This window comes from Bison bison, unplaced genomic scaffold, assembly GCF_000754665.1.
Source record: "Bison bison bison isolate TAMUID 2011002044 unplaced genomic scaffold, Bison_UMD1.0 scf7180017862692, whole genome shotgun sequence".
In the NCBI taxonomy this organism is placed as follows: domain Eukaryota; kingdom Metazoa; phylum Chordata; class Mammalia; order Artiodactyla; family Bovidae; genus Bison; species Bison bison.
The window spans coordinates 81,705-89,802 of record NW_011493264.1 but is presented as its reverse complement, the minus strand read 5'-3'; the positions used below and the strand labels follow the sequence as shown (position 1 = coordinate 89,802).

Sequence of the window (8,098 nt, the reverse complement as noted above, 5' to 3'; positions counted from 1 at the left end):
ATGGCGGCTCGTCCCTGTTTCGCCACAGTTCCTACCTTATGAGCTTGATTTCCTTACACTGATAAGAGAGGAACAGGTAATGTAACACTTTGCCTTGTGGATAACTAGAATGAGGGGAAGAGAGTTTCTTTAGATGGAGCTTAATGACCAGGGAGGAGGAGAGAGGCGGACGGGGGGAGGGCAGGTGGCAGTAAGAGTTCGGAACGACCACGGGGAGGGGGGACATTTCGCATCTGAGTCTCTCCTCCAGGAAGATGGCGGCAGCACCGAGCAGGGAATGCCGGAGCTGGGCCGGGGAGGGACGGCGAGCGGCCCGGCGGGGCTGCTCTATCCCCAGGCCGCCGTCGTCTCGGTGGTCGGGCCCTCGTCTCCATTGGCTGCCGCGGGTCACGTGGGCCTGCGGCTCCTACGCGGACCATAGAGTTGGGCGCCAGTCCCCGGGGACGTGGCCTTCTTGAGCCCAAGGCTGGGGCCGGCTCCTGACGGGAGGGAACGTGGGTGGGCGGCCCCCGTCTTTCGCTAGGTGAGGCCTGGGGGCTTCTCCAAGCCCACTGCGGCTGCGCGGCTGGGGGCGGGAGGGCCACGTGCCCGGCGGGGGCCGGCCGTGTCTGGCCGGTTTGCCCCGGCTCCCGCGACCTGCAGGCCCGGCACCTGGCCGGGAGGCTGGGCGCGAATGCCTCGACTGTCAGTAAACACGACTCTGGAGTTTCCACTAGGCGCCCGCGCGGTGCGGGGAGCCGGAAGGTGCTTGTGCCCGAAGGGCGTCCTGACGAGGCGTCTTTGGAAAGTGAAGAGCTCAGGGCCGGGCGTCCCCTCCCGGTCCACCCAGGGGACGGGAAGGGCAGCCCCTGCGTGGCGTCCTGGCGCCACGTAAAGCCGGTGGAAAGCCGGCCTCTGTGTCTTACTAAGCACCGTCCGACGGAATGTAGATGAGTCCTAGCGGAATCCTCAGGAACAGGGTGGTTTACCCTTGAGGTCCTCGGTTCGTGTCCTCGGCTGCCCTCAGGATCGCCTGCACCCGCGGCGGTGTCCGCAGCAGGACACGACGGGACGGGCGCTTCCTCTGCAGGTGGTTTCTGAGGCCCTGTTACGACGGGGTGCGTCACAGTTAGGATTTTGTCTGAGGCAGCAGGTAGTGCTCTTCTGCAGAACAAGCTCCATGTGGGTTTCTGGGAACAACCTGGGCTAATGAGACGTTGGACGAAGTCTAGTGCTCAAGGTGGTGTTTGATGCCTCTGAGCACGAAGCACCCCCACGCTAAGCTCAAGAAGTACGGTTTATATTAGAGTCCTAAAGTAGTTGAGAAGGTATTTGGTTCAGAATGACTTCCGTTGTTTGAACTCCCAGTTCTCCGGATCTGAGACATCAACCACCCGCTTATCACGAGAGTTTTAGGTTTGGAGAAAACTGAGCGTACCCCGTCAAGTCTTGAAGGACATTTGAAAGCCATTGGAAACACTGAAGATGAAACTTGCATGTAACTGCTGTTAGTTCCACTCTGTGTCACGCCCTTTCGGGGCTTGCTGCTGCTGCTAAGTCGCTTCAGTCGTGTCCGACTCTGTGCGACCCCATAGACGGCAGCCCACCAGGCTCTGCCATCCCTGGGATTCTCCAGGCAAGAACACTGGAGTGGGTTGCCATTTCCTTCTCCCTTTCGGGGCTTATCTCCTCTCTAATCAGGCTGAGGTCACCTCAATGAAGGAAAGCGCTCCTAACATGTCGCTGGCCCTCATTCCTGGGCACTCGAGACCCCGCTGGATCCATGTCACAGCGTGCCCTCCAAGGGGCCAGGCTGACCTCTCAGTGTCTTGATGGGAGAATTTCTTCTTGAATCATCAAGTATTTTGTTTCTCCTTGGGTTTTGTTGTTTGGGGTTTCTGGTGGTCTGACTTTCACCTCATGACTACTTAAAGGGTAGAAAATATTTTAAGAAAACTTACTGGAAATGGCACTGTGCCATACTCTTAAGGTTTCTGAGGATGCGTAGGTAAGGAGGACATAGACATTTTGTTTTTTTCTTTTCCTCAGGCAGTTTGCGGTCTAATAGGGGAGATTGCCTTATAAAGGAGTAGGTTCCAGTGTTCTAAGTGCAGCAATGCAAGTATGTACAAGGTATGGAATAGGAAAGGGGCTTCCCTGCTGGCTCAGACAGTAAAGAATCTGCCTGCAATGCAGGAGAGCCGGGTTCTATCCCTGGGTCAGGAAGATCCCCTGGAGGAAGGCATGGCAACCCACTCCAGTATTCTTGCCTGGAGAATTCCATGGACAGTGCAGTCCATATAGGGTCATAAAGAGTTGGACACAACGGAGCAACAAGCACTTTCACTTTTGTGGAGTAGGAAAAGGGGGCAGGGATTGCCTGTTGGAAAATCTTCACAAAGAACCTTGTCCTGAAACTGGGGTTTAGAAGATGAATAGGAGTTTTTCCAGGTGGACTATGCTAGAAGGGATTAGCTTATGCAAAGGGGACAAGCAACTGGTATTAGAGGTGGCATACTCTCAAGAGGTTGAGAATTTGGTATACTGCTGGTTTTAACACTCTGACTTGGTGTCACAGGGTTGGTGAACACTCTGACTTGGACAGGATTTCAGCTGATTAGTGTCCACCAAGACGACCTGGTGATGTTTAGTCACAAGCGGATCACATAGATTCACTGTTAGTGACCGAGAACCCTTTATAGCCCTTATATATTTGGTGTGGCCCATTCAGCACACATTCATCTCACAGGGCTAACGATCAGAGAAAGGTTCTTCCTCTTCCTGTGAAGAAATAACCTGGCTCCTGGAAGAAGCAGAGCACACAGCTCAAGTCCAGTTGCTGACTTGGTAGCAAAAAGTCCAAGGTACATGTTGTACAACTTTTTGATTAAGTATAGAAAGAACCTTAATGTATCTTTTCTCTTGAATTATAAAAGTGCCACAACATCGAACATTTGAAGACCAAGAAAAGAACTAAACTTTTATGTATATGCCATTTAAAAACTTGATTATATAAGTTGTTTCGATTTCTTTTTACCTTTTTGTATTTTAATATCAGAGATATTTTAGGGATGATACTCCTTGTCAGCTGCCGTGTACCAGGTGAGGTAACGTTCCTTGATAGCACTGGACGAGCCAGACTCGTCTGGGCATACTGTTGTGTTAGTCGTCTTGTTGATGCCTGCTGCTAGTTTGACAGTAATGCACTGGCCTTTCATGCTCTCCCTTAATGCTGTTTATTGGCACTCATGGTGTTTAAAGTTAAAAATTAATTTTACTTCAAACCAGGATTATATCTTCATGCACCTTTTAAAAGATCAAATAAACCTGGAAAGACTTGAAAGAAAGAAAAACTATCATTTTTGTTCCTCTGATCACGTGTCCTCCCTGCAGAACACCTGTCTTTTCATTTTTTTAATTTATTTGGAGGATAATTGCTTTACAGTGTTGTTGGTTTCTGCCGTACAATAGCAGCAGTGTGAGTCAGTCATAAGTGAGTATACCTGTAACCCCTGCCTCTTGAGCCTCCCTCCCCTGCCCTCATGCACCCCTCCAGGTTGTCACAAAGCACAGGGTTGAGCTCCCTGTGTCACACAGCAACTTCCCACGAGCTATTTTTGTTGTTCAGTCGCACGTCCATCTCTTAGCGAACTTCATGGACTGCAGCACGCCCGGCTTCCTTGTCCTTCACCATCTCCCGGAGCTTCCTCAAACTCATGTCCATGGAATCGGTGATGCCATCCAACCATCTCATCCTCTGTCGTCCCCTTCTCCTCCTACCTACAATCCTTCCTGGCATCAGGGTCTTTTCTAATGAGTCGGCTCTTCACATCAGGTGGCCAAAGTATTGGAACTTCAGCTTTAGCATCAATCCTTTCCGTAAATATTCAGGTTTCTTTTCTTTAGGATTGACTTGTTTGATCTCCTTGCAGTCCAATGGATTCTCAAGAGTCTTCTCCAACACCACAGTTCCAAAGCATCAATTCATCAGCTTTCTTTATGGTCCAACTCTTACATCCATACATGACTAATGGAAAAACCATAGCTTTGACTATACGGACGTCTGTTGGCAAATTAATGTTGGCAAACTAGCTGTCTAACATATAGTGTATATCTCAGCGCTCCTCTCTGCCCTGCCCACTGCTCCCCACCCCCAGTGCCCACAAGCCTATTCTCTACCTCTGTGTGTCTGTTCCTGCCCTGCAAATAGGCTCATTAGAACCGTTCTCCTAGATTCTATATATGTGTGTGTAAATATAAAATATATGTTTTTGTCTTTCTGACTTGATGTTACTGTGTATAACAGGCTCTAGATTCATCTACCTCATTTCAACTGCCTCATGTTCCAGGACATCTGTCTTTGATGCCATCTCATATCCGTGCCTGACTTGCTCGCTCACTCCTCTTCCCTCCCTGTCCCACACATCGTCTTCACTTGACAGGAGACGCAGCATTTCTTGTTTCCACTCACCCCTCTGCCTTTGCTGCACAAATGCCCACAGGAGGTGCGCCTTTAATTTGCTTGTTGGCCATTAGTATTTGTGACTGCTGGTATGCTGTTAGCAGCTGTGCCAGATGGTGTGATGGGACTTCTGGAGTTTTTGTTTTCCCTAAAGTTCATATGAGTGGTTTTGGTTGTTTTCTTAGTTTTCTATGTATTTGCTGCTAAAATTCAATCCCTAGTTCACCAGTTGTCTAAATCTTCTTCAAGAGACTCCATCTGTGATCTGATCAGGCTCTGTTGGCCCAGGCCTCCTACCTGCTGGAACCTCACTGCAGGCCTCACTGCTTTGGGTTTCCTGGAACCCCTGTCTTTCTCATTCTTGATTTTTTTCGCCCCTTTCATTTTGATGGAGCACTTCCTCAAGGAATTGCCTGGCAAACAAAATTTTGAGAGCCTGGATATCTGCAGTGCACTGTTCAGCCCTTGTACTCAAGGGAGAGGTTGAACATCGGTTCCCCCATTTTCCGTTTCTCAGTGTTATCCTTGACGTGTCAGCATCCTTGACGTGTCAGCAGTTCTGATTCTTGAGCCTTTATGTCTGACTGTGTTTTCTTCTTTGAGGCTCGCAGGATTTTGTGTGAAATGCAAAATACCCAGTGCAGTGATATCCCTTGGAGTCTGTTTTCATCCAATGTCTTGCCGGCCCTTTGGGCTCCTTTATTTTGGAAACTTCTGATCTTCGGTGCGGGGTGTTTTTCTTGACGTATTTAATTTCTTTCCGTTCTCTCTCCTCTTTCTAGAATTCGACTATTGGACCTTCTGGATTGGCAGTGTGATTTCTTTAGGCTTCCCACTTCTTTCTGGAAACATTCTTGTAGCCCTCCTGTTGAGGTCTTCTCGCTTTATTTCTTAACGCTTCTCTCCATCTTTCTGTGTCTCATAGCCCCTCCTGTGTTTGCTTCCTGGATGTACTGTCTCCTCTGATCTCTCTGAGGACGTTGGAGAGTTTTCCCTAAAGTCGCCGCTTGCTTCTGGTTGCTTTTTGTGCTGGGGTTCTGGCTTTCAGGGGCTCAGAGCCTTTTCCAGGCTCTCCAGTGAAGTTTGCTTGCCTGCTTACATGTTAGAGGGACCCTGGCCTCGTGGTTGGTTGCGCCCTGCCCACTGTGACACTCGCGGTGGAGGCGCCTGGCTGGGCCATTCTGTACAGCACCCTTTTGGCTTCTTTGGGTCTCTGGATTCTCCAGAAGAATGCCTCCCAGACTCTTGCCTGGCTTCCTGTCTTTGAGGGGCCTCCAGTGAGAGGAGAAGGCCAGGACCTTAGCAGTGGCTGTGCAGGAACTACGTTCCGCTGCCTGCAGAGTGGCTTACCGACACTCTGCTGGTACTGGCGTCCCCAGGGCAGGACTTCAGGTTCTCTTTTCCAGAGGGGGAAAAAACCACTGCCTTCGGCCAAGAGGCCCGACAGGCAAAACAAAACAAAAAACGGTCTTTTTTGATCGTGTTTTCTTACTACTTTTGTCTGGGCACACTTTAGCAACGTGATTTTAGCTTACAACCTGAGTTTTGTTTATATTCCTTATTCTTCTGTTTGCTCCATTGTTTGTAGCCCAGCTTGCATTTTACTTTGTCTTAAACGTGTGCTCAGGCACCCTGGTAGGAAGTGGATGGAGGTTGTGAATAGGTCAGTCTTCACAGTCAAGAAGTTCACGTGGCAAAGTGCAGAGCAAGAGTTCAGTTGCTCATGATTGAAGATGACGTTAAAATCGTATTTCCCCTACGGATGGGGAAAATAAACGTGGACATTTTAGTTGATGAGGGTGAGGGGTACAGGTACGCCCAGATGTCGTGGGGTGTTTCAGTAGCTCGGTTCAGTTCAGTTGCTCAGTTGTGTCTGACTCTTTGCGACCCCATGGACTGCAGCATGCCAGGCCTCCCTGTCCATCACCAACTCCCGGAGCTTGCTCAAACCCATGTTCATCGAGTCGGTGATGCCATCCAACCATTTCATCCTCTGTTGTCCCCTTCTCCTCCCTCCTTCAGTCTTTCCCAGCATCAGGGTCTTTTCCAGGGAGTCAGTTCTTCACATCAGGTGGCCAGAGTATTGGAGTTTCAGCTTCAGCATCAGTCCTTCCAATGAACACCCAGGGCTGATCTCCTTCAGAATGGACTGGTTGGATCTCCTTGCAGTCCAAGGGACTCTCCAGAGCCTTCTCCAACACCACAGTTCAAAAGCATCCATTCTTCGGTGTTCAGCCTTCTTTATGGTCCAACTCTCACATCCGTACATGACCACAGGAAAACCTCAGCCTTGACTGTAGGAACCTTTGTTGGCAAAGTGATGTCTCTGCTTTTTAACGTGCTGTCAGGTTTTTCAGTCGAGAGAGGAGCCTGGGGGTTGAAGCCCCTGGCAAGAGTGACTGAATTAAAAAAAAAAAAAAGATTAACAAAATAAATAAAAAGAAATTAGAAAAAAGAAGACGGAAGCATGGCTGAGTTAAGGCCACGCCGTGTGCTCGGCCGGAGTCCTGCTGTCACCGCCAGCAAGGAGGCCCTGGTAACAGAAAATCCACCAGCTTGCTCTGCCAGGCTGGGTTAAGCGTTTCACGCGTGAGCGCCCGTCATGCTCGCAGTGACACCAGAGGCGGGTACTGGTTCCAGTCCCTGTGCAGGCCAGGGATGGTCACACCGCAGGGATTTGGGGTCTGCCTTGGTCTTCACTCTCAGAAGTTTGCACGCTTAAAGATTCACCCTTGACAACTTACCTGGTGTTTCCTCTCAGGGTCTCCAGAGGTGATAGAGCGTTCAGGGCTGGGGCCAGCCAGGCCTCTGCAGCGAGGTAGCCATTCTGCCTCGAAGGAGACACTGGGAAATTGTCCTGTGCCCTTTAGAATTTTGATTATCATCGAGTCCATCATCAGGCATTTATTTTTCACAAAGTGCATACCCGTCAGTAGATTTTCTGGGAGGAAGTGAACAAATCAGGGTGCCCAGGGCTGAAGCCGCTGAGCGCACGGGGCATGCGCCTGCAGTGACACGCAGTCCCGTCTGGTCAGCTCTCTCTCTGCTGGACTCGTCTTCCCACCACCCGTGGCTGCCGCCCGGCTCCACCACTCGTGGCTGCCCTGCAGCGTCACCTTAGGACCCCACAGGCTCCGGGGTGGCCTCCTCTTGGTTTTCCCCGCCCCCAGCCTCATCTGGGCTGCAGGAGAAGCCGCTGCTAGGCTTGTGCTCGTTGTGGCCCTGGCGGTGGCTGGGGCCTGTGTGCTCGGAGGGGACCTGATGGAGGACAGTGTGGCTTCTGCGCCGTGTCCGTGACTCATTTTGCTGAGCTGCAGGGCCTGCTGCAGCCGTGGCAGCTTTCTAGGCTTGCAGGCACCGCCGCCCCTGGTGGCGCTAGCATGGGCTCTGCCTGCACAGAAGGGTTCGGAGCAGCCTCCTCGGCCTTCTGTGTGGCGAGTCAGCTCACGCCCGGGCCACTGGAGCCCGGGAAGCCAAGTGTCCTGCAGCCTGATTTCTGTGCTTCCCACCTTTATCTTTCTCTCCGTTTCTGGCAGCTGATTTGGGTGGGGCTGAGCGTGGGGACCAAGCTCCCGAGGTGGGGCAGTAGCCTCGGCCCAAATGGTCAGGGAGGGCCCTGTGTCTCAGCGGCGGCCGCTCTCTCGGCGGGGGGGGGGG

General features: G+C 51.3%; 1 protein-coding gene across 2 annotated transcripts in view; it reads left to right on the top strand.

The window, feature by feature from the left end:
- HDLBP (high density lipoprotein binding protein) overlaps window positions 1–8,098 on the top strand; it is a 59,069-nt gene continuing 50,971 nt past the window's right edge. For both annotated transcript variants that reach the window (XM_010832885.1, XM_010832882.1), the window contains exon 1: window positions 1–76. The gene's annotated coding sequence lies outside the window, so the exon portion shown is untranslated. The remainder of the gene's footprint in view (window positions 77–8,098) is intronic.